General features: G+C 43.8%; 1 protein-coding gene and 1 long non-coding RNA gene across 5 annotated transcripts in view; both read left to right on the top strand.

Moving 5' to 3' along the window:
- The window catches only part of LOC116668069, a 160,827-nt gene extending 139,951 nt beyond the window's left edge, over nt 1-20,876 (top strand). Inside the window, exon 3 of the long non-coding RNA XR_004325147.1 lies at nt 20,655-20,876. This is a non-coding gene — a long non-coding RNA (uncharacterized LOC116668069). The remainder of the gene's footprint in view (nt 1-20,654) is intronic.
- Nucleotides 20,877-21,448: 572 nt separating this feature from the next.
- The window catches only part of GNG12 (G protein subunit gamma 12), a 119,035-nt gene continuing 113,334 nt past the window's right edge, over nt 21,449-27,149 (top strand). The window contains exon 1 of one of the 4 annotated variants that reach the window (XM_032494550.1): nt 21,449-21,870. The gene's annotated coding sequence lies outside the window, so the exon portion shown is untranslated. Of the gene's footprint in view, nt 21,871-22,545; nt 22,570-27,149 lie in introns of those variants that run through there. The other 3 variants (XM_032494549.1, XM_032494548.1, XM_032494552.1) reach the window with 3 other exon arrangements.

The following is a 27,149-nucleotide window of genomic DNA, read 5'->3' as shown; positions in this document are numbered from 1 at the left end:
TTTCCTACCCAGTGGCTTGTGGGGCCTGGTTCTGCCCATTCCTTCCCATGCTTGCCCCCTCATTTTGACTCTGAAGTTACAGATCTTTCCGATGACGCCCTCATTCTCAGGAATTCTCCCCTTCATTCTTTTACTGTGCCAGGATAGCTGGTCCAGAAGAGCTCTTTTTATGAATGAAGCCCTGTGTAAGAAACTAGCCCTATGTTACAAACTTTAAGGCCTTGGTCCCAGGTCATCAGCCTAGACATCTCCTCTCCATAACGTTGATTTTATTTTTGGAACCTCAGAGCACTTCCCTGCGTTGGGTTTAATGGGAGCCCTCCACCCACCCTTCTTCAACAGCTCTAACCAACCAGACCTCAGGGAGCAGAGTTTGGAGCCTTGGCCTCTTGTCTTCCAAAATACCTTGGGCTCTCATGCAAATCAATTGTCATCTTCCCTCAAAATCAATTTCCCCAAGTAACAGGCTTGCTGGATTGACCAAATTCAGATATGCCCCAAACCCGAACAGCAGTTGCCTCCCAACCCTATGTTAAACCACTAAAGGGGCCACTCAAGAAATAGCACAGCAGACAGACAAGCCTCTCTTGATAATATATATACCCAGACATTTCAGATGAAAAAACAAAGGCTGAGGACAAAATCAGATAATGTAGTGTGAGCTATTTGTATCTGACACATTTTTATTTGATCTGTCTAAACATCATAATACATTTCATTAATCTCCTCTTTTGTCCAATTTGGGTGAGCCCTGGAAGACTTAGATAATTAAGATGTGCAGACAGTAATATACGTAGTATAACTCTTCTTTAAATATGTTGGTTACTGACAGAGCTTCCAGGAAGATATTTTCATATAGAAACTCTATTCTCTCCTTGGTTAAAAATATTTGTTAAAAGCAAATTGCTAGCAGATGAAAGCCCTCAAGACCTTCCACGGCAAGAGGAAAGCATTGCCACTATGCGTAAATGATGCTAAAGGTCCAAAGACATCAACCTGTTTCCACCCTTGTGCTGAAAGAAGCAATAGCAGGATGCGTCATTTATGCTCGATTGTGCGTTATGGCACAGAGACGTAATGCTTTAAGACGCACGAGTTGAAAAAGCTGGGAGAAACACATTCCACTCACCAGAATTGTTAAACAGTTTATGAAACAACACTTTGAGAGAGGCTGGTCCCTGGCCAACAATATCCGTGACTGCCTTAATCTCTAGATCCGTCTCCACGCGTCTTTTTGTCTGGAGCTTATTGAAAAACCTCAATTTCCTCTCAGAGGGAGAACCGATTAGGAGTCAGCTCTCTCGGACTCTGAATCATGTCCGCCTGAGCCAGGCAGAACAAACAGATTTTCATCTAAAGGGCCAACTCTGATCAATAATGGATTCTGCATCTACATCTAGCCGACAGCCAAGAGTAATGTCTGTGTAGGCACGGGAGGGGCGGGCGCGGGCTGTGCTCTGTCTCATTCACCTCTGTGCTCCCAGGGCCTCGAACAGTGCCGGGCTCACAGTAGTCACTCAGTCAAAGTTTGTGAATGAAGAAGTGGATGAACTAATTAATCTATCACCTCCGGCTCATATCTTTGAAAAGGTACAGGGTTGCAGAAATCACACTAAACCAAGGCTACCAACTACCTGGTTAAGTCTCCTCACCGCTGGGTCCCAAGTTCTCTCTCTGTAAAATGCATACAGCAACATCCGCCCCGATTGATCAGCAGTTGAAATAATGCACTGAAACACCCCAGCATCAGACATTTTTCCCGAGCTGAATCCATCAATTTGCTATTTTCTCATCAGCGTTTCAGAATGAACCTGCCTATTTCAGCCTGTCTGAACTCGGGACCTCCTAGAGATATACATGATTATCTTTCAGGCACAGCCCCCCATGCCCCGGGAAACCAGCCTCAGAAGGATGGAGAAGGACTAACAAGCAGAATGTCACAAAAGGGGATTTCAGTGAATAGACACATCGGTGATGAAATTGTTAACTCCTGCACAAAATTACATGGTGAACTTTACAATAACATAATAAAAGAAGAACATGAAAAATCTAAGTGCTACACAGTGACATTTAGATACAAGAGAAGAGGTTTCCAGAGGTATCTCCTTGACAACCAAAGGCAAAATGGAGGGAGCTTAACCTTCTCTAGCCTGTTTCTGTCAAAACAAACTATCACATCATTACATCTGTTCTAGGTGGGGGGCCTCTTTGTGTTCCACAAAAAAAAAAAATCATATTTATTCATTAGAGTAGATTCCCTACTCTGCTTCAGTGATTCAGAAATGAAACTCGCAGTGACGTTAGGGAATCACATTCAAACTTTTTAGGGCAGCAGTCCAGCTCCTTGATGATTATGCCCCATCTATCTCCCATTCTCTCTCCTCTGCTCAGATCTTTCCAAAGACTTTCCGTCTCCTTAGAATAAAAACTCTGAACCCTTACAACACAGTCAAGACCTGCAGGGTCTGGCTCAGTGCTCCTCCCCACATGCATGTGCTGCTGGATTGTCCCATTGTCCCCCATCTACTCTGCTGTCGACTGGAGATTCCTTAAACAGTGATTCCCCCCTCTGCACGTTTGCATGTGCTGGGTCCTCCCCGGTACACTTTCCTCCTAGAGATTCACAGAAATCTCTCCCTCCCTATTGACATGTCATCTTATCAAAGAGGACTCCCCTGGCCATTCTACTTGAATTTGCAACACGCACCCCATCATTCTTGGTTCTCTAACCCTTTTAATGTTTTTCTTCATTGCTCTTATACCATCTGACATCTTTTCATATGTGCATGTGAGTGTGTATATATTTGTTTACTAGCTTTGGGTTTAAGCCCTCTTATCAGAAGGTAAGCAAGCCCTTGAAGGCGGGCACTTCACTTTGATTCCACAGCTACATCCCCATTGCCTAGAGTGGTACCCAGTGTGCACTCAATAAAAACGCATTGAATGAAGGAATAAAGCCCTCCACCGAGCCTGCTCTCCTGTCGCATTCATCCACTCTCCCTTCCTCACACACATTGCGTGTCACCTCTCCAAGCCCTCGCACACGGTTGCCCCTCCACTGAGAATACCTTCTCCCCTGTTCATGGCTCCCAGGGGGGATTCTGTCTACCACATATGAGTGAAACCAACTGGGATGAAAGGACCGGAGATGGGAGAGGAGGAGCTGACGAGAAAAAGGTTGCAGCAGGAAAGAATGGTGATACGAACCCCGGGGAGAATTGGAGGAAGAATTTACTTTAGAGAAGGAGAAGGGAATGGGGGCAGACACTTAGCAAGCATCCTCCCCAGCCTCAGCCTCGTGTTTCAGAAATGCATTTAAGTGTCTGCTTTGTTGCCAGCATCAAGAATGTATCCTCTCACCTGTCCTCTCTTCCCACCTTTCCATCGACCAGGATCTTTCTTATCCCTACAGGATCAATTTAGATGCTCACCCAGAGGCTCCCCTCCCCACCCCTCAGGGTTCATGTAATCCTGAAAGCTTGGTGAGGTCCTCTGTCCAGCATTAGAGAAATCTTTCTTTTTATACTTTTTTTTTTCTCCAACTAGATAGTAAACTCGTTGGAAAGCAAAGATGTATAGACTTTTGAGATGTTTGAATCCTGACTCCAACACTTAGTACTGTATTTCATTGAATTAAAGCTGATGTAAGTCATAGTGTTATTTTATATACCAATAAAAACAGAAACTACTGCCAATTAACTATAAAATATCATCAATTGTAAAATGCCTGATGGCAGAGATTTGAGGACTTGAAAAGTGTGCATCATAAGAATTAGTGAGATCTGGAAGCTGTGTAGCCTTAGACAAGAGGTTAAACTTCTTTGAACTTCAGGCTTTCCATTTGGGAAATGAAAACCATGCTTTTTCATTTATTCAACAAATATTGGTGCTTAAATGTTACAATTTTTTAGTTGAAAGGAACAGGAACTGGCTCTGTTTAACTTAAGCAAAAGGAGATTTACTTAAGGGAGGGTATTGGGAGCTCAGAGAATTAAAGAGAGGCTGAAGAAGCAGGACCCAGAGGAGCAGGAGGCCTAGGAAACAGAAACCATGGCAACAGTCTCCCACCAGGAGGGGTCTGGTTAGGACAGAGATGCGGGGACTTAACGCTTTCTCTTGTTGCTGGGTAAATTCAGGAGCCTCTGATGGATGGAGCCCGCCCCCTGGTGAGGGGTCCTGGCCAGCATCTGCCCCTTTTGGCTTCCAAAGTAGGAGACAAGCACCTGAATTTGCCATCCGACCCAGGCTCCCCACGACAGGAGAGAGAGAATTCCCCAAAGTGCTTTGGGACTTATTAGGAAGGCAGGAAAGGAGGAATGGATACTATGTGGCAAGACAAAAATGAAAAGTGAGTTCCTAATATGTGCCAGCTTTCATAGGGGTTACTATCCAGTGAAAGAGGCAGACGTTACCATATATATTTTTTTTTCAATGAAGAAGAGACTGCTGTGAGAGAGAATAACTGGGAGACCTACTGCTTGGCTAAATCCGATGGCCCATTCTCAGTCCTCATTTCACATGAACTGTCAGTAGCTTTTGACTCAGTTGATTATTCCCTCTCTGTGAAACATTTTCTTCATTTGGCTTCCAGAAGATCATGTCCTCATAGTTTTCTTTCTCCTTCACTACCTATTCCTTCTCTTTTGCTAGATCCTTCAACTCCCCAACCCTTAAATGTTGGCGGGCCCCACGGTTCAGTCCTCAGACCCCCTACTCTGTCTACACTCACTCCCTTGGTGAGTCCTCCTAATCTCAAGGTTTTAAATAAAATCTGAACACTGAAGACTGGTAAATGTATTTCTCCATCCAGAACCTCTACATTGAACCCCAGACTCATGTATCCAACTGATATCTCAATATCTCCATTGAGATGTTTAGTCACAGGTTCAAATTTATCTTGTCTCAATCTAATTCCCCATCTTCCCTTGCCAAACCGGATCCACAGTCTTCCCCATTTAAGGCAATGAAAACTCCATCCTCCCACAAACCTTGGCAACACCTTGGATGCCTCTCTTCCTCTCATACCCTACAGCTAATCCATTGGCAAATCCTGTTGGCTCCAGATCTGACCACTTCCACCACCACCACACTTGGTCCAAGCCAACCTCATCTCTCCCGGGCTGCTTAACAGCCCCCTAATTGGTCATCTTGTTTCTGGTCTTGCCCTCAGCATTCTAATATATGAACAATGCCTCTAGGAATCCTTTAAAAATCTAGCTTGGACATTGTACCCCTTCTCAAGATCTTGTGACAGCCTCATACAATCCTCCTTTTAACTTCTCCAAACCTTACTCCTGGCTCTGTCTCATTTATTTGCTCTAGCAGGATTTCCTCCTCCAAGTTTTGCAAATGCTCTTGCCTCCTCCCAGAATGTTCTTTCTTCTAGGCTTTCCTCCCTCACCTTTTCAGGTTTTTAACAAAACATCATCTTTCCAGTGAGGTATGCTCTCACTACCGTATTTAAAATTGCAACACCAGCACCCTCAAATACACACCCACACATCCTCCCCTACCTAGTTCCTCATTTTATCCTCAATGCCACTCATCACTCTCTGGCATATTATGTATTTTATCTGTGTGTGTGTGTTCCCCACCAGAATGTAAACAGTGTAAGGGCAGGGCTTCATTTACTTCTTACAGCATTGCCTGGCACACGGTCCACTCGCCATAAATATTTGTTGAATGAATCAAGTTGCCTAATCTTTCTGAATATCAGTTGAATAAACGTGGCAAATAACCCATGCCTACAGTATAAGATTCACGTGAGAGGCCAGTGAAAAACTGTGCTTTCTAAACTGAGCTGCCCTGTAAAAACGTAAGGAAGTATGAGAACCTGAGTTCCACGTGGCCACACTTCTGCCCTCGTCTCATTTGGCAGTCTTTTACATGGACTGGAAACATAAAAATTGGTTTTGCTGCCTGCAATACACGTTAAAAGCCAAAAATGTATTTTCCTTCCCTCTATGACAAAGGTGTATTTCCTAACCTCTGCTCACTACATCCTCATTACCCCTCTCAAAAAACCCACATGAAATAAAAAGAAGCTGAAAAACACCTAATAAGCAATGTTACCGGATAATAACAGTAATAATTGGTAGCATTTCTTAAAACATGTTTTTAAAGCACATACATATTTTAGGCTTTTATAAGGGAAAATGAAGCATCTGGAGGGCTGAGCTGGTAGGGAAGGAGGAAGATAAATACAGTGGGGGAGCCGGCTGACCCCTGCAGCTGAACCACAGGCACTGGCATCGAGCTGACTTCCTCTCAAGACAAATTGGAGCTGCATTCATACTGCGTCAGCCTCCAAACAAAACGGGCGCTTGGACCTATCCCACCTGGCAGGCTGGGAATATATAATTATAAGTCCGCTGATAGCAATTGTACGTGTTTCAGTAGATTAGGAAAAGCAACTAAACAGAGAGTAATTGAATTCAATGCAGCGTGTTAGGAAGGGGCTGATTTTCTGGCATTTGTGTTCCATTCAGGCGCTTCCTCCCTCTCCATCTTCATGGCTCGCCTGTCCAATCAGACAAGTCAATTACAGAAGGACTCCATCTTTCTGTAAATGCAGTGGGGAGGAAGGATTATCAAAGAGGAGCACCTGCCATGAGGCAGCGCTTAGGAGGACCTGGAAGGGAGTCCGCCATCTTGCTGTGACTCATGTGCTTCCCTTGTGAGGTCATGCCTGGAAGGCTGCCCACGACTTAGGCTGACAAAGGGTAAAGCCTTGGGGGAGGGAGAGTGGGGATAAAGGTCATGGTGGGGACACTATGATAGTAAGAGCTACATTTATTCATGGTATGCTTCCTGCATACCAGGACTATGCTAGGCACCTTATAGGCATGCACCATCTAATTCTATACTCGCCATAAGCCAGTGAGGTTGGTACTAGCATGTTCACCATTCTACAGGTGAAGAAGGAGGCTCGGAAAGGTGATAGGAAGCTCCCAATGTTACTCATGTGCTAACGCTCAGAGCAGTTAGGATTAAGGGGCTTCTCATGTTATGAAGCACCTGGTCCCAGTTAGCGCAGACACACTCGCACACGCGCACACACACATTCACTCACACGCACGCACGCACACGCGCACACACACACACAAGCCTTTGTCTCCTTGTAAAAGGCCTCGGAAGGATCTTGCTCGTAAAACTGCCACTGCCTGTGCATATTACTATAAGTTGGCGAGCTGGGCTCCACTTCCAACAATTTTGACTAGACCCTGGCTGTGTGCCCCCCAAGAATCTACCTTGACGTAGTGGCGAAGGTATGGTTTCTAAATCTGGGTTTTTATAAAGAAATATTGCCATCTGGTGGACACCTGCCCACACTTTTTAAAAATCTCCATATAAAATCTCAAAAGCAAGGGGAAGGGTGACGATGTATTTTGAACTTGAGTTGTTCTCTTTTAGTCTCAACTCTTTTAGACTCGGGTATATGTTTCTCATATGTGCTGTGCTATTAGGCAGGCTTATTCTTTTTGTAGACACATGTCAGTCTTCTGAATTCACATTCATCTAAAAGCAGCACGACCACCATCCCCCCCGCATGCAAATCACGTCCTCCTCTTGTTTTCACCATCTTATGAAGTCGCTCCCATCAACCTGGGGATTGTTTCTGACACCTCCTTCCTCTTCACCTGTGCTCCCTGCCCCACAGCATAATCTCTCACTGTGTTTTATCAATCCTATCTCCAAAATACACTTCAAACTTCCTCCTTCTCTCTCCATACCCTTGGTCACAATGCTGATTCAAGCCACCATCTCTTGCCTGAACTCTGTAGTAGCCTCCTAACTGATTTTCCTCTTGCCTAGTTCCTGCCTACATTGCTGAGCTCACTTCACATCACTCTTCCCCAGCTGCTCTGCAGCCCAGCCACACTTGCCTGCTTTGGGATTTCTCCTGCATCCCCAGCTCTTTCCCTTGCCTCAGGACCTGCCACAGGCAGTTCTCCTGGGCTTAGTTGCTCTCGACCCATTCATTTTTCAGCTACACGTTGGAAATACTTAAATCACAATGTAAATTGTCTCCAGTATTCTTTTTTGTGACATCTTGGTTTTTTTTCTTTTAGGGCACATCATTTTTGTAATTATACATTTCTGTATTTGTTTTTTTTTTTAATTTGTGTCCAATTCCTCACCTACCTGGTGAATATAAGTTCCACGTGGAAAAGAGCCATTTCTGCTAACCTTTGTATCTCTGGTGCCTAGCACAGAGCTTTATGCATAGGAGATTAGAAAAGAGAGAGAAAGATTGAAAGTTTATTATGACCAATATTACTACCATTATTAATAAAAATACCCCATTTTCCTTTATCATATGGTTTATTAAAACTGCTGTGGGCCTTTAGAAGGTAATTAGGTCATGGGATGGAGCTCCTATGTTATGATTAGTGCTCTTATAGGAAGAGGAAGAGAGCTGGTCCTTTCTTTCTCTGTCATTTGAGGACACAAAGAGAAAATGACTATCTGTAAACCAGGAAGAGAGACTTTACTGAGAACCAACCATGCTGGCACCCTGATCTCAGACTTGCCGTCTCCAGGACCGTGAGAAATAAACGTTTGTTGTTTAAGCCACCCCATCCTTGTTACTCTGGCATAGCAGCCTGGACTAAGACAAATGGCAAATAAGCACATGAAAAGATGTTCGACATTATTAGGCGTCAGTAATCCCTCTCCCCATATCTACTCATATCTTTTTAATTGTATTATTCTTCACAGTTGTACCAAACTACACGTCCTCGTCAGCCACTCCTGTCCAATCTAATCTGTGATTCCTGTTTTATCCATAACCAAATGGTCCACTGAAGTGTTTTACAAACAAGAGCCGTTCTTTCCTCCAATATTGTGTCAACAGACCTCCTAGAACAATGTTTTCCATTTGAGGGGCCCGACCCATTACTGGGTCAAGAAACCCATTGAGTGGGTTGCAACTAACACTAATATAAAGGCTAAAATAGAAGAAACTAGCTACAGGAGATGTTTAAAATAGTGGCATTTTTATCTCCACTACGCAGAACCATTGAGAAGAGAACCTATTTTTTTTTCTTCTCCCCACATTCCCACCTCAACCCACAGAAAAGGGAAGGTTTTTTCCCAGTTTCCCACCCACATGTCCAGCCCCTCCCCAGGCCATGTCACAGTTGCCTCAAGGAAGCTGGAGAGCGCCAGTCTAAAAGGGCGGAGCCTAAGTCACCGGGGGGCACTTCTTAATGGCTGCCCTGCCCGTGAGCAGCACCCTCGTCTGCTTCATGTGCCATCGCACAGCGGCAGCCACGCCCTGGGCACCGCCACCGCTTGGAGGCAGGCCGAGCCATGCCTGTGCTCTCTGCCCGGCGTTTCGGTCTGCGCTGTGAGCCTCTCTCTCCTGCACAGCGGGTTAGGTGAGCGGATGAGGACCTGCTGCACAGGTCTCGCCCTCTTAGACTCAGCCAGTCTCCACCTGAGGGAGCAGGAAACCCCATGGTGGCTTCTAGACCCAACCCTCCCGCACAGCCAACCAGACATCCCTGCTCTTTTATCAGATAGACCTGGTTCCTTGTTTCCTAATTGGCTGTTGATGTGGAACTCCCTCAGCAGGGAGCCTTGGGGGTTGGTGGCACTAAAGCACCACTTCAAACTCCCAACAAGGAATATGTGTGACTCTGATAACAAATAAACCAGACTCATGCGACGGATATTTTAAAAACTTCACTCCTTTGCTGTAAATCTCTAGGCAAGTTTTTAATCTCTCTTAATCTTGCATTTATAAAATAAGGCGATAGAACCTGATATCTCACTCATAGAGAAGCGATAATAATACCTGTCTCATAGGAGAAGAGCAAAATTTCAGAAAATAAGGCGTATAAAGCCCTTAGGACAGTGTCTGGCACATAGTCAAGAGCTTAATAAACATTAGCTACTAGTTCCCTCCAACTTTTAAAAAAAGGCACTATTTGACTTAGTGTTTAATAATAGTAGTTAAAATAGTAACACTCTTATTTTAGATATAACAAGACATATCTGTGATGACCGGGAATTTAGTCTGAAGTGTTTTCTCACTGTGAATATCAAAGCAAGGAAAAGACGATGGACAATGGTAGACATAAAAAAAAAAAAGGAAACATGATTTGAGGGACAGGAGAGTTAAATGAGTCACGTTCTAAGGGCCAAGAGAAAAAGAGACAGAAAATGAGCCACAATAACAGAGGCCTAGAAACACTGTGTGATCTTACTCTAAATTCAAGCAATTCAGCTTCACGAAGACAAGACTATCAGAAAATCAGAACCTGGTATTACCACCGTCCAGGGTGGCACTGTTTCTACCTGTCAGGCAAGCAAATTTGTGCCCATATAGAGTTGCTGGTACGTGATTAAACAAAGCTGATCGAATACAGAATTATCTCTATTCCTTCCCCAAATCCCCACTAAAATAACATTTAATGAAAAACAAAAAGGTGTAAGTCACAAGAAGAAGGAAAATGGGAGGGAAGACTAAAGCAGACAAGAAATAGAAAGTAGATGAACAAGTGACAAGGCAACTGGCTTGGCAGAACCAGGAAAGCTGAAATCTGAATGTCTGTGAAGGCAGACGCTGGTTCCACCATGCAAAGCCCAGAAGTGCTCAGAATCAGAGGCACTGAGCACTCTTGGAGACAGGGATGTGAAGTGGAGCTGAAAATAGAGGACTGGTTGAAAGTTTTCATAAGGAGCACTTAGACCTCCAAATCCCTCCACTTCCTTTTGCAACCACCTCCCACCCTGACTCTGGCAGCAGACTGGAGAAGTATTTCCACCAGAATGTAAGCTCCATGGAGGCAGGATTTTCATCTGTTTTGACTCCTGGTTGGTCCTCAACACCTAGAATTATGCCTGGCACAAAGTGCTAAGAGGTTCTGGATAAATATTGAATGAATGAATAAATGATCAGGCACCTAGAAAGCATGGATATGAGCCACAGGTGAGGACAGGGTACTCAAAAAACAAGGTCAACTGAAAAATATGGATTTAAAAAGCAAAACAAAAAACCATGATGAGATTTCCAGGCTCCTAGAATGATGGCAGCCAGGCTTAAACCTTCCCTGTGCCCAACTGCAGTGTCTGATCCTTTCTGGTGTATCTGGCTAGCCCAAGAAAAGAGACCTACAGAAGCCAATAGGGGTCTGAAGGCAGACAAAAGAGCCAGATCTCTACCACTTCACCGACTCCCCACACTCAGCAGGCCCTGAGCACACAGAGACGTTCCAACCAGAATCAGCCAAGGATCAGTAGACATTTGAAGAAGGCTGCCAACATGAAAGACACATTTTAAAAAAGAAACAGAAATTTTTTAGAAGGTAGAAGGAACTCAAAAGAAACAACAGAGTCAATAAAAATAACAGAAAAAACTCAAAAAAAATATCATTAATACTCTCAAAGATATGAGAAAACATTGCATCCATATAACCAAAACATTTATTATTTAAAAAAAAAAGGGTATATGCGGGGAGAGGGGTGAGAAAGAAGACATTCAGAGAATAAAAGAGTTTTTTTTTTTTAATGCCAAGAAGACAAAAACAACTGTCAGTAACAAAAGACATCATCAGAATATGTATTTCTTAGAGGGGAAATTTATAACAGGTGAGGTACTTTTGGAGAAAATATGGCCCAGCATAACATTTAATTGGAAAAATGTATTATTATCCATATGTAGTGCTATTCATACATAGAAGTATACAATACCATTAATATAATACAACACCAAAATACGTGTACAAAAATAACAATATATATTTTATAAGGACGCGTACAAATAAAAAGATCCACAACAGAATGAGAATGTTTGTCTGTGAATATGAAGGGAATAGGAGGAGGAATAGGGTAAAAAGGGTATGAATGAAAATTCAATCGATCAGTCAACTAAGAGAAGCCCTTGAACAGATAAACAAGAATCAAGAAACACGATTAGCTGAAGCTTCTGCACCTGAGTTAAAAGAGAGTGTCACAATTCTCTTGGAAATGACAGAAACCCAACGTGTACCAGCATAAACAAATGAAAAGGAATGCACTGGCTCACTGAACCACCCAGGGCTGGGTCTGCTTCAGGCAGAGTTAGTGTCTGCAATTTTCAGTTCTCCTTTACCAAAGCTTAGCCACCGAAACATTTTATTCTGTTCATGAGCTTGTATGTTAGGAATTCAGGAAAGGCTCGATTAGACAGTTCATTTCTTTTTTTCTTTAATTTTTTTAATTGAAGTATGGTCAGTTACAATGTGTCAATTTCTGGTATAATCTGTCATGCATATATATACATATATTCATTCCTAATCCACTTGGTGTCAGGTGGTATCTGGCCAGGGCCAGAAGTTCCTGTTGTACAATAGCTTCTTCATTCACATGTCGGTGCATTGTTGATCCTTGTCCCCACTCCTAAACACACACACACACACACACACACACACAACATGGTGTGCTGGAGCTTGGTTTTTACTCAACTACTCTTTCTGTATTCTTATAGTAAATAACTTAGCACATCTAAAGTTCCTTATTTCCATCATCTCTTCAGTAATTCTTCCTGTTTACATGCACTGATGGAGCCTTGGGAAATAGTCATGGCCTTGCAGTTATTGTTGTGGGTCCGCAGTTTCGTCTCTGGGGCTAACAGCCTTCATGGAGTAGAACTAAATATACGAAAATCTTGGCTGAGAGCAGACCCATGTTCTTCTGAAATCAGAAGGCCTGTAGGCAAAGTTCAGTGCATTTAAAATTATAATGTGTGGTACAAATGTGAGGGCTTATTAACAGTCTTGGGCTGAATACTGTCTCTGCATAGAAAAGCTCCCTTCTTTTCAATTGTTGCTCACTGTAAGTTGTTTTCTTATACTGAAGCCACTGAAGGTTTGGGGATTTGGGGTTTTTGTTTGTTTGTTTGTATTGGCAGAGGAGAGGCGCATAACTAGAGATGCCTTCTAGAAGGAGTAATCTGGCCTCATGTTGGGTGCATTAGGAGAGAGACTAGATCTGTGATCTCTAAACATTTTATATTATGTACTTCAACAGTAAAGACTTTGAGTATGCAGCCCAATATATGTATTTTTATTCTATATTATATCCCTAAACAGCTGTCCTAACAAAAGGAAAAAACACAAAATAAGTGTAGGTATAACTTCTAATATTTTAATACTGCCTCCAGCAGACTGTTTTGAAGACAACTCAGAAGGACCATTGGAGAGGCTTTTGCAATTATCAAGTGAAATGTTGAAGAAAATTACTCACTTGTCAAGCTCATCATTAGGACACTAACTAATTAAGGATGTTGGTAAAGATAGTTCCCTAACCTTTCTCTTTTAGGAAGGAGGAATAAGCATGCTATTATGGGCTAGGGGTGCTGAATCACTAGCCCTAGAGGGTATCACTAATGCACAGTGATACAATCCCAAGAAAAGAGGTCAGGGTGGCACCTCCATTGTGAGACATAATTTATATTTGTAAAAAGCTTAAAGCCAACCAGATTAAGAGGCATGGTCAAAGGCAAGATTCACTATGATGGCCAGGTTCCTGAATTCCAAGCAGATTCCAAAAATGTCACCTAATCTACCAAGAGCTGGAGTGAAGTCACCAGCATTGCACTCCACAATGCCGTCAAGTTGCAAATGACTAGCATTTTACATATGTCCTTCTAGTCTTGCAATAAGAGCCTCAGCTCTCAGCAAAACTTGTTCAGTTTCAGTGTTTGGCAAAGTCCTCTTGATCTGGCCCTGTCTCACTTTCATTCATTCATTCAATATTTAATGAGCACTAGTATGCATCAGGTAATGGTATAATAGCTGAGGATATACCAGTAAACCAAACAGACATAGTACGTGCTCTCATATAGCTTGCAGTCTGATGAAGGAGACAGACAATAAAAAAAAAGTGTACAAAATAATATTAGATGATGATAAGTGGAAAAGCAGAATAGTGCACGGTTTATTTAGAGTGATCGGGAGACTGCTGCTTACAGTCTCCATGGAGTAAAGGAACTGGTTTTCTCCTCCTACCTGAAATATCCTAAATACAAACAAAATATCTGAAACAACAGTTTGTAAAACACATTACACCAGGGGACAAAAGGAGAGTGATCCCAGAGAGATGGAAAACAAACGGAGTCTTACAAGTCCCCTTGCTTACCGCTTTGAAGGCATTTTCAAGGCACAGCAGAGCAGGAGGGGGAGTTCAGGAAGAGGTGGTGGGCTTCTTGAGTTGAGAAGATGGGGATGTGAGCTCAGGGAGATGAAGGCAACTAGGATTCACAAGACAGAGCATCCGACAGAAGAGAGCTGAACAGAAAGAGAACCCAGAGACTAGAAGAAGGTCCCCCTTGAGTGTGATGTTGGGTACCGTGAGTGATGGTGAACTTGTGTAGGTAAAGCAGCCACCCAAGGCCAGGGGAAGAACCAGCTGTGAGGATGAAAGGAGGAGTGCCTGATGCTGGCACAGGACCGGGAACGTTGTCTGTTCCCACCAGCCAGACTGGAAAACCTCAGGATTTATGGATCATTGGGTAGACACACAGGTCTTGCTTCAATAGGGGGGAAAATGAGCCCTAAAGTGATAACTGCTCGAATCCTGCCAGATTAATCTTAAAAGCAAGACCTAAAATGATAAATTTGGTTCCAAGTAAGTTAACTATATTCCAGAACAAAGATCAAGGCTATTTATAGCAATACAAAAATATCCAGCACAATTCATGAGAGACCTCTGGAAGCAGATCCACTCCCAAATTGGTACTAGGACCATACGTGACTAATAAACATAAAGAAAGACACTCGACCTTCCTGGTAAAATGGGAAATAGGAAAGAAAACAGCAACAAGACACCTGGGGAGTGTTTAAACGGGAGAAGGACATGGTCAGAACCCTCTTTAAAGCATCTTTATTATATTCAGAATTTTAATGTGGTATGTAATTCACAGGATAGTCTCAAGACAGAATTAGTCCCTATTTTTATTTTGAGAAATACCAAGATAATTGAATAATACCAACAACAATACCAGGATTTTGTTGTTGTTATTATTCAATTATCTCAGTATTTCTAGAGTTATACTAGAATACTAGAAAAAATAGCATTTTAATCACATTTTTCTGAGATTCCCCCATACTCTGAAAAAAACATCTTAGATATTTTGAGAACCATGCAGTGTAAATTGGAGTCACAGAGGTTGCAGGCTGGGTATTTTCCATTCTCACCAGAATATAAAGCTAAATGAAATTAACAGGTCTGTTATCAGAGTGCCAGAGAAAATACTTTCCATTCTCGTCACAGCTTAGCTCACGGATCCACATAGTTGACTGTTTCTGAGTCAAAACCCAGTAGCACAGGCTTAAGATGGACCGATGATCTAATCATCTAACAGGCTGCTTCTCTTTTTGACACTGTAAGGGCCTTATATTTCCTTCAGGGAGGGTCAGGGGTGAGTGGTTGATAAAGAGAATGTTTCTGTTGAGCCATTTAATTACTTAGCATCTGAGTACATTCCACACTGGGGCCAACATCCAGCTCTTCTGGCCAAATTCTGGAAATGAGCAAGGGCCTGGCATGGCCAGACGGGCATTAACTACTCTTGCTTGTGTGGTTTCTGTAAGTGAGAGTGTTGATGCTGGGTACCACTGATGGTGAAGGAGAAAAATCCTAAACCTCCTCTGTGTACTGGAGGCCAGACGGCTTACACAGGAAGGGAAGCTTTAAGGAAAACTGGAGGAGGGAGTGACGGAGGAGTGAGGGGAGAGAGAGGGGATTTGCTCCATGCAGTTCCCAGCCTTGGAGCTTGGTACTCCCCTATCTTCCACAACTCCTCCGGCTGTTTCTCCTTCAAGTCTAGGTGGATTCTTTGGGAGCTCATCCCTCCTCCCCCAGAATAATTTTTTGTCCAGAACTTCCTCAATCATTTCATCTTGGAGAGAACCAGCCAGCAGGAGACAGGGGCCTCAGTCCTCCACCTAGTCCTCTCTCAAGCAGAACATCTGAGGGCAAAATGGACAACTTGTTGGTTACCCTATCTCATTGGAAGAACAAGAAGGAAGAGCAGGAGGAGGAGGAAGAGCAGGAGGAACAGAAAGAGAAAAAAGGGAGCAGGAGAAAAAGAAAAAGGAAAGGGAAAAAGAAGGAAGATACACAGACTTTACCCAAGTATTGGTGTCGTCTCTTTGTTGTTATTCTAATCACTACTTAAAACTGGGAGGTACTTTAAAATACACAGACCATGTTTGTCTGTTTTAAAGAAATTCAGATACATTAAAATCTGAAGAGTTAGTAAAATCTAGGCTGCAATTTGCCATACTGGAAAAGTTGCCTAGTCTAATTGTCCACATGAGATGTTGCCACACTTTTTCTCTAAAGAGGCAGATACATATTTTAGGCTTTGCCACCCACAAGGTTTCTGTCATTGTAAAGTAAAAGCAGTCAAAGACAATGGACAAATGAATGAGTGGGGTAGTGTTCTAATAAAACTTTATTTACAAAACCAGATGCCCAATAGTCTGGACCTCTGGCCATAGTTTGCCAACCCCTGGTTGATACCTGGTTGACAAAAATGCCTTTTTTCTTTTTATAATATGAAAAAAGATCTATTGATAGAATAAAAAAAACATTATTCAAAGAAAACCTATATTTTCACGGTAAAAAAAATTCATGCAATATGAAAAAGTATAGGTTACCCAAAACCCTACCACCCTGAGAAAAATCACTGTTAACATTTTGCCAAACATATACTCACACAAACATTTGTGCTTCTGTGCGTATGCTTTTTTTTATACATGAGTAGGAAATTCTATGCACAGTCTTCTATAACTTGCTTTTTATGCTCAAAAATATATTCAGGCATTTTTTTTTTAATGTCAATATATTTAGATCTACCTCTTTTCACAGGGTGCTTAAGATGGAGGTACCCTGTGTCCCCTGGTGGGCATTTGGGTTGCTTCCCTTGATAGCTTCTACATCTCTGCTTCCTGATTGACCACTCGTTGAACCCCTCCAGTGATGGGAAATTTGCTAATTCTTGAGTCCACATATTTGACCTTTAAACAACAGTGTCTGGGGACTTCTGCTCTCTAGAGCTAGAGAGCCTAGCTCTGTAATAAGCCAGAAAGCGCATTTTGAGTTAGTAGTAATCAACGAATTTGAGTTAGTGCCTCAGTTTTGGGCCACTCCCACCCAGGCCTCTGAAGGCTTCCACCCATTTGAGGATGGAACAGCATTGAATTGACTACTGATCTGAAGTCATAGCTTTGGTCATAGCTCCTGCCTGTGGCGATACGCGTTTCAACAAGTTACTTGGGGATTTCTGAGACTGTGGGTGCTTCTCCCTGACCTAACTTCTCTATGGGAAGATGGCAGCCTCTGACTGAGCAGAAAAACCAGTTTGTGAAACACTTACCCAGGTAACCTATTCAAAAGGAGGTAGCTCTCCATAACTTTTTAGGGCAGGTTCAGACAACGAGTCTGGCCATGTGCGATAGGATAAGTAAAATTCTTAGGAAGCAACGCTGATATACTAGACAGACTATTCTGAAGTCTGTGGAGGGCTGATCACCCACAGACTGACTGATTTGACTCATTTTTTTCATCTTTCCCCATCTCCTTCTGACTGAGCCTTTAGTTAGGGTTGATTTTTGGATATTGGGTAGAAATTCACAGAAGTAGGGTTTCACCTATCAATTGCAATTAAGTGAAAAAAAATCAGCTGTCCTGAGTTATAAAATCATTTCTCTTGCTTGCTTCCTGAGGGATTATACAGCAGAGAAAGCCATCTTTTAAATTTTTTTTAATTTTCATAGACTTGGGACTTCAGAGACCATTGTAAATCCCTTTATTTTAAAGACAAGCAGCAGCCCAGTAAGGTGAAGTGATTGCCCCAAATTCACAGAGATTGTTAGTGGCAAAGCCAGGGTTTAATCTCAAAGGCCTTGTCTCATTATGCATAATATTTTACTTCAGTACACTGCGCTCTTTCATGGACAAGTGATTGATGGACTGATTGATTTGTCTCGAGTGCCACTGGAGGATGGAAAACAGTTGGACCGGAAAATAGAAAGGGAAAGAAAAAAGAGTTTTAAAGAAGGCTGGAGGAAAAAAATCAGAAATTAAATAGCTTTATAGTATAAAGAAGGCAAAATATATTGTCCAAGGGCTCCATGGAAGACCAAGAGGTCAGGCCTGCCTGAGCTGGGCTAAGTATGCCAGTTATGACTGAACATAAGCCCAAGTGAGGTCCTGGATTGGTTCCTGACCGCTCACAGCTGTGCCCATTACTGGGCGTTGCCCTGAGGGAACTGCTTTGCCCAACGTTACACCTCTTCCCAGGAATGCAGGATATGGAGACACAAAGGCCCAGCACCCAGGACTCAACTTGGTCCATTTTTGAAAAGCCATCCACCTCCGGTACCCCCTGGACTTCAGGCCCAGTTGTTACTATGTTGAAAGGCAGTGTCTTCCTCTGTCCCATCCTGCCAGCCTCGCTTGCTTTTTAAATCACTCACCAATAAGCCTTCTTCTTCTGAGATGTATGTTTCCAGGTAACTCAATCTAAGATACCACCCAAATACAAACCACAGTTTGTATCATGCAGTGTCAGAATTGGGAAGAAAACCCGGTTTCCTGCCTCATCATCCTGTTAACCTAAGCCACTCTCAACAGTAATACCTCTTCCTCTGGCTCAAGCTCTTATGTACACCTTGTCGTGAAGCATCCTCCTATAAGGCGGGCCTCCCAAGGTGAGGGATGCTGACCACCAGTGTGTTACACAAGATGACTTTGGCAGTATTTGGATGTGCTGGTTTTTACTTTAATAAGTGTTGTCTTAGCTTGAAGTGCCCCAGAAGCAGACCCTGAGATGAAAACTCAAGTGAAAAGGACCTATTAGCATCCAGGCCAGCATTGTTGTTGTGCAACCTGTAAAGTCACACACGGCCCCATACTTGGTTTAATATTCTGCGGTTGCCACCTTGAGGTTCCTCATAATTTATAAACATTTTTTAATCTTGCATCAGGCCCTGCAAATCACATAGTTGGTCCTGATTAGTACGTGTTCCTAGGAAGCACTGGCAGGGGAGTGGGACTTAGGACCCAGAGGGGTAAGAAGGACAAGCAAGCATGTGGTATCAGGTCCTGGAGATAATGGAGATCCACCCTGAGGCTGTCCCAACTGAGGGCAAAGGAACCTGAGTATTTATACCACCATGCTCCTTAGTCACTGGTGAAAGGCTGAGGCGGGGGTCGGGGAGCACCTGTTCCCAGGCACTTCCAGCTGTCCTGGGAGCAGGCAAAGTAAATGCTGCAGCTGAGGGTGGTGATCTGACAACAAAATGCTGGGGCCAGGTGCAGGTGGTGGGAATGAAAGCACACCTGGAGCCAGTGTGCACAAAACAGGCGAAGGGTCAGAGGGGATATGGCGGAGCCCTGATAGCAATTGCTGGCATTTGGCATGTATTTAATGTGATCTAGATTAAGAGACTTGCTTATCAAAGTCATGATTTCACAGGTGAAATTACTAACAGCAAGTATAATATATGTAAGAAAAAGCAAAAGTAAGTTGATCAAAAATATAAATTTAAAAAGCACATAGGAGGCACAGTGATATGAAGATGAAACATGAATGACTGAAGTTTGGACACAGCAAAGCAGAAAGAGCACTGGACCATGGGTCATGGGTAAAAGCACAAAGTCTGGGGTCAGGCTCCCTGGATTGATTTCTAGCTCTGACACTTTTGGACAGCGTGGCTTAACCTCTCTGTGCCTACCTGCTAGGGCTGTTAGGAGGATTAACAAAGTTAATATATGTAAAGCACTTAAAGTAACATCTGCCATGAAAGTGTTAGCACTTATTATTCTTGCCTTGCTCCTAACTAGATCAGTGCATCTCAAACTATCTGTGAGATTTTATTTTCAATCTGTTGCAGGCTGATGCTTTTATCCAACATGATAAATACAAAATGGATAATAAGAAAAATGAAATAAAAGAGACATACAAAATACAAGGTCATATTTTTAGTTACTAAATTCAGCAGGCAGAAAATTACTCAGTCAAATTGCTATAAAAGTTTTTACATGCTCACGTTCAAGTTCTATGCTTATCCCATTACAGAAGGGTGACAGTTCCCAGACGATCATTGTTCTATGGGCCACACTTTGAGTAGCACTGAATTAGAAAAGCTTCAATAAGCCACTTAAATTCTTGGTGCATCAGTCTCCAGATGAGATTATGTACCTGAAGGCATTTACTAAACTATAAAGTGCTCCAGAAATGGACTTACTAGAGGGCTTTAAGAGTCAATTCTATAGTCTATGGCCAAAAGATACAAACTCCAGTGTGTGATGGTCTCAGTCCCAGTTGGCATCAGGCTGCTCTGTTTAGAGTGTGTCCTTGGAGCTGTCAGTGTCTGTGGATCAGTCAAGCATTTCCTACCTCTGTACAAAGCAGGGCATAAAGAGCTCCCCTGGCAGGCTGTGGCTTGTACCCCAACAACCACCACCATCCATACATTGCAAGAACCATGCTCCTGGTGTAAGGCATCCAACCACAGACTTCCTCTAACCGGGCAGCATCCCTTCTGCAGCCTGGTCAAAAGACTTCACAGAGAGTGATACTTGAGCGGGGTCAGGAGGGAAGGAAGAGTAAAGATAATGTCCTCACTGCAATCCTTGACTCCTTGTTTCCCTAGGCCTCACTTCTCTTCCGTTGGTGAAACTCAGCACAGAGACATCCTTCGCCAACCCTTTAAGACTCTATTTCAAGTATGGACTCTGCCCACGCTGGTTCTCAGTGACCTACTTTGGCCTGCTCGTCTCTGTTATCTCCACCACATCAAACAAGAAAGGAGACACCTAGGAATATGCGGGAAGTCTACTGAGTGGTGAGATTTCTGCACTTGTATCTTTTTGACTTTCTGGACTCTTCCTGGACTTTTTGGGGGTGAATCCCCTGTCTGATTTATCTTAGTGTTTCCCCAATCACCTTTAGCACAATGCCTGGTGCATAGCAGGTGCTCAGTGAATGTCCGCTGAATGGCTGTATGTGTGAATAGTTTGAAGTTTATGGAAAAAGATGTGGCTTTTCACACTACCCTACCCTGAACCCATCTACAAAAGACTAACCAAATCTAATTAATTCTTTAAACAGAACTCTGCCAGGTACTGGGCATTCGGAAACACAGATCTCATGGCGGAGAGCTAGAGGGGGAGCTCATAGTGGGTGGTCGTACTTCAAAGTCAACAACCCTTAGTTCTAGTTCCACTCTTCTGGGAAGCAAAATCTTTCTGTGGCCCCAGGGCCCTTTAAATTTTACTGTGACTGTTTTCTTAAGAAATTCCTGGAGCAGAGCCTAACTTTTGTGTCGGGGTTGGCAACGCGCATATTCTCGGCCTAAGGGACGGTTGGCATAAGGGTTGGCGAGGCGTTACTTGCGAAGGAAACTTCCAAGGAGGCAGAACAATCCCGTGGAGGGTCGAGAAGCGAGGGGCCCAAAAGCCCTTGAACTTGAGGGCTTCGGTAAATTCGGGGAAGGAAAACTGGGGATGGCCAAGGCAGCCAGACGTTTGCGGGACTTCAACGCTCCTGACCTCTGCCCTCTGCCCGCCCGCCCAAGACACGACGCGGGTTCGGCGGCCAAACCGGGATACAGCCAGGGCGTCTGGGCAGGAGGGAGGAGGGCCAGGCCGGGAGGAAGGAGTCCGGGGCCGCTGCCGCCCCGCCCGTCGGGCTGTCCGCCCCGCCTACCTCGAATGAGGCGGAGCCGGCGCCCGCCCGGAGGAGCAGGAGGAGGAGGAGGAGAGGTCGGAGCCGTCTCCAGGAGCCCTTAGAGACAGAGTCCCCGGCAGCGGCGGTGGCGGCAGGGGAAGCGCACCGGCAGGCAAGTGAGCACCCAGCGGCGGGCGCAGGTGGCTAGTCTGTCCCCGAGGGGCCAAGGGCGCAGCGCGGGGCGTCGACTGACCAGTTCGGGGGCCGCCTCCGAGTTCCCGGTGCTGGGAAGCGAGATGGAGGGAGGGAACGGAGGAAGGAAGGAAGGAAGGAGGGAAGAGTGTCCCAGAGGGCGGGGACTGGTCGGGGCACTGGGCGCCAGAGACCGGGATGGGGGAGGGAGGGCAAAGGACGCCGAGACCCGGAGACAGACGGCGCTCTTGCCCTCGACGGCCAGCGGCCGGCGGGCGCGCGAAGCCTGGGGCCCTGCGGGATCAGGGCGGGGGACGCTGCCCCCGGGACGAGGGCGGGAGGAGCGGTCTCCCGGCTCGCTCGCTTCTCTTCCTCGCCAGCCCGTGGCCGTGCGCCCCGCTCCGGGTTGGGGCTGGGAGTCTCCGGGGTTCCCAGCTCTTTTCTTCCGGCGGTGCCAGGTTTGGGAGGAGGGCCGGCAGCTGGGGGCGACGGGGGCGCCACGCCCCTCTTCCCTACTTTCTTCCGCTCTTTCTGGGGACTAGGCGGCGGGTGCGCAGCCCTGGAACTCGCTCGGCGCTAGGGGTCTGGCGGGGAAATAGCGGGTCACGGAGAGGAGGACCCAGATCACACATCCTGCGAGGGTCCCCCGAGCAGTTGAGTGGCCCGGAGACTATTTGCAGATGGCATGAGGAGGTCAAGACTCAGACGTGAGTCTTGCGTGATTTTTTAAAAAGTATTGCCCGGTCACTTATTGCGTGGATCAGAGTGACTTCCTTTAAAAACAAATTATCTTAACTAGGGCGTATCAATTAAAGCTAATTTAAAAAGGCTGTCCCTGAAGTCCCCTGACACTCACTTGTCCCTCGCCTTCTGTTTGTGTCTTGTAAACTTGACTACTTAAACCATTCATAACTTTCGAAAAGGAACTCGTGATTCTCGCTAAATCCCTGCTGTGGAGTGAAACTTTTAGACAACTGGAAATCTGAGTGAAGGAACTGCTGAGGCCTGTCATCTTGTGGTCACCTCGGTCCGGCCGGGCGTGGTTGTATACAAACAAGTGCACAGAGAAGGAAATGGCCAAAAACCGGAGAGAAGGGAGGTCCCCTGCGCCCACGTGTCAGGGCACGTTTAATGGCTGCTCTGAGTGGAAACAAACCCGGAATGTATTAGACCCTGTGGAGTTGGACAAACTTCACATGATTAGCTTCCTTCCCATCAGTTGTTTCCTGTCCACACCGCCCCCTCTCCCCCTGCTGTCTTTGCGGACGCTGTTTATATTTCCTGGGGCTGTTGTAGCTTCGTCTGAATAGATTGACTGTAAGGAGCCTTTTGGACGTTGTCGGAGGCAGGGACTGTGTCTGTGTGTTCTCTACTTTAAAAGCGGAGTTCGGCGTTGTTTTTAAAGTGTCTGTCACCACACTGCACCATTGCTGGTGCCTCTCAGCTCTCTGTAAATTATCACAGGATGGCGGCCCTCACCTAGGAGAACCAGGAAGGCAGGCAGCGCTAGAATGACGGAGTTTGGTTTAACTATTGCCAAAACAGTCACATCCAAGCAGGGAGCTGTTTTGCTTAAAAAAAGAAAAAACCCAAAGTGTATGTGTTAGCAAGCTCTTGTTTCAATAAACAAACATATGATTCACACACACATACAACTTCTTAAAGAAATCAAACGTTTTACAGAGACTTCAGTGGTAAAAGAACTTTGGGATCAAATGTTCAGCCCCTCTGCCTTCTCTAACAGTTAACTAGCACCATAAAACCCTGGTTTAAGTCCAAAAAATGCTGAGCAGTCTTACGACTGCGCCTTTAGGCCTTCTAAAAAAAAATGCAGTCGTGTTTTTACTGTTTTTAACCCAGGTAATTCAATAAGGTGTTGAATCTGGACGCATTTAGATTTGTAGAGATACATAAAAATGTGGATTTGTGTTTCACAAGAGACCAAAAAGATTAATACTATGAAGATTTTCTGTGTAGCAAACTCCAGTCCCATTGGAAAGACTAGCTCTCTAACAATGAGATTTGCAGTGTCCAGCTTATGTTGTCACTTGTTGAAGGATTTGGGTGGTTTGTCAAGTTGCTGCATAGTCAAAACACTTGAAGAAATGGCCAGCTAATACCAGATTACTTCTGGTTTTTTATGTTGAAAATTTCTCTCTGAAAGAAAAAAAAAATCAAATTTAGAATTATGTTATTTATTGTGTTGGGTTTGTTGGATTTGTATTGAGTGTTTTTTGTTGTTTTTTTTTTTAAGTTTTATATGTCAGCTTAGGCTTAATTTAGGGAGGCAAGTTGTGGAGGTCAGATACATTTTTCTGGGGCCTGATTTGGAAAAGAAGCAGCTTAACAGAGGTTTGCGGTAGGGGCTTTGGTGTTGGATAGATGTGGATGGGAATATTAGTTATTTAACCATTTTCAGTCTGCTTTGTAAAATGAGGATGACAGTGGTCTCTGTCTTGGGGGTTTTATGAAAGTATATGGAACAATCTTTGGAAAACACTTTGCACCTAATGGACAGATAATGTTCAAAATTGTTAGGTATTTTATCTACTGACTTTAGCAGCAGGGTATCGGATAAATTACAAGATGGCAGTTTGAACCTTCTGGAAACACTAGGTGGAACAAATAAATCAGATAAAAAACACACCTGATTTTATCTATGGATGGATGGACGGATAGAGAGAGAGAAATGCTAGAGCAATTAAATTCCAAAGACGTTACTTAGCTTTATAGATAGAGCTAGATAGCCATCTATCTATCTGTCTACCTATCTGCCTACCTATCTAAAATATTTGTGTACGTGTGCATCATGTTTCTACCATAGTGGTATGAATAATTATGATTAATGGATTAACAGTTTTAATGTGCTTTTAGTGTGAAGTTACAGTCATATAATATTTTTACCACCAGGCAGTCAGAAACATTTCATTAATCACATTTTAAATTTAAAGAGAATTTATATTTAAAACAGCAATATTTATTAGCCCTGGATAGGACATTAAACAGAAACAGAAATATTTGTCTTTAACCTAGGATGATTTCTAACTAAAAATGTAAAAAATGTGACCCAGGGATATACAGTTATTTTTCAGGTGCTGATGTCCACTGCTAACAGGTAAGCCATTAGAAGTGTTTAGGAAATGACTGGGAGCATTTCATAAATGTTTTGTAAAAGTGTTGTGACTGATTGTAAACTTTTGTGAGAATGGATAACCAATTAATTCAGGGAATCTACTCATCACGTCATTGACTCATTTTCAAAATTTTAAAAATGCTTTCATCTTTAAAACAAACCCTTTTGAGTGCCTGTTATTTTCTTAATGCACATCAGGTGCATAGGATTGGATTGATACGAATTGTAGCTCGTGCCACAAATGGCTTCTCATTTTACTAATTGTTCCACAGGGATGCAGAGGGGGCTTTATAATATTTTTAAATAACTGTAAAGAGTACAGTATTATTATGAATCATTTCTTGCCTGTGACATTATACTCTGAAGCAGTGGAGGATTCGATTGAATAAATTATTGATTCTTTTCACTCCTAGAACATCACAGCATAGTGATGGATTCCAGGCTCATGCTTCTAGGTGTGTAGAGTGTGGGCGAGTTACTTAATACCGCTGTGCTTCAGTGAGGTGTTGGGAGGGATAAATGAGTTAATCTGTCTCAGGCATTTAGAACAGTGCCTGACACACAGCCTATGCTCAATAAATATTCACATTAAATGATTATTATTGAAATTTTCTATATGTTATATAATAAGCATGCATTCTTGTTGTAACAGGAAAACCACTATGAAATTTTAATGTTTCTGCAACATCTAAAAAAGCTTAGTAGCTTATAAAGTCCTGTCAAGCAGTGCTTAAAGAAGTAAGAGAAGATAATCAGGCAATTGTCATTGCATCTGTTATACATGAAATGGATTTCAGTGTTAACTTAGTCAACAAATTAATTCTCCTAGATCTCAATCCCATTTTCGTTTCTTATTAGAAACTTAAAAAAAAAGTCAGAATTCCATGTTAGGATACGTCAAGTACGAGAAGGGTGGTGTGTCCAGTTTTGCAGTATATGATTACAATTATAATTAGGTTTTTAAGTTTTTACTAAGCATAGAAAAGAAAGTCCAGATGGATGATGGAATTGTCATGCCCCTCGCCCTGTTTTCTCCATGAGCATGTGTATATAATAAAAAAAAAAAAATCCACTTCTGTATAACACTCAGTAAAACCAGGTTTATTAGCTTCATATAGCAGGATTTTGTTTCTGTTTTAGGAAAAAAAACACCTTGAACAGCTGTTGAAGGTCTTTAAGTTAAATGTGAGAATTAGCCAGCAGTAAGCAAGAGAATCTTTCAGAAGTTTATAGGTTTATCTTCTGAAAAGATGTTCGAAGTTTGGATCTGCACACAGACCCTGTCCAGAGCTGTCACGTCCGTCCGAGTCCTGTATTGAGGAGCTATGTGCAGACAGCACCTGCACGTGTCCGCGGTCTCCAGGACTGCTGCAAGGAAGACACACGTGCACATGGTTTCATGGGAAAGTTCCATGGGTAAAAAATCCAGCACAATTGTGCGATTCCATTTATGGAGCTGCCCTGCCCTCTGGGACCCGTCTGAGCCCTTTCACCTATGATCTTGCGCAATCCTCGCAGCAGCCCAGGTGAGGAAGCAAGGCTCCCTTGGGGGCAAGACGAGAGTGGGACCCAGAGGTGTCCTGCCGCCACATCCCATGACACACCCAGCACTCTGCTGAGCACTGCAGTGGGGATGCATCCAGCTCCACGGGGGGCGAGGAGGACTTGATGGAGGAAGTTTGGTTTAGAAGCTGTCAATCAGACCAAGAGAAACAGGAGGGGGTTCCTTTTAGGGGTGAGATGACCCACCTGAGGAGAATTATCGGTGTCTTGCCATTGGGCTTACCCCTCTTCAACCACCGAAGTCCAAGTGTCCAGAATTGCCTGAGAGCCAACAGGCCTGAAGGGATGTGTGCAGTGGGCCTCTCCCATCCCTGGACTCCCAAAGAAGGCCTTGAGAGGAGACGCAGGCCCTGGCAGGTCCTGATCTGGAACCAACTCACACCGACAGGTGCTGTCCTCCCCACTTCCCTCCCAGAAACCAGGCGGCTTGGACCCAGGACAGAGAGTGGAGGGGCTTTGACTGAAGGTTACTTCTAGATGGATTATTCCATTTAGTGCCGAGTCTCTGGAAAATCATTTCTCCTGTCACTTAAATGTCTGGTTTATTGTGTCAGGCTTTATTGGATATCGTAAAAGTGCTTAGCTGGAAGT

The sequence above is a fragment of the Camelus ferus genome, chromosome 13 (assembly GCF_009834535.1).
Source record: "Camelus ferus isolate YT-003-E chromosome 13, BCGSAC_Cfer_1.0, whole genome shotgun sequence".
Classification (NCBI taxonomy): Eukaryota; Metazoa; Chordata; class Mammalia; order Artiodactyla; family Camelidae; genus Camelus; species Camelus ferus.
The sequence above is the reverse complement of the archived record's forward strand: the minus strand, read 5'-3'. Positions and strand labels throughout refer to the sequence as shown.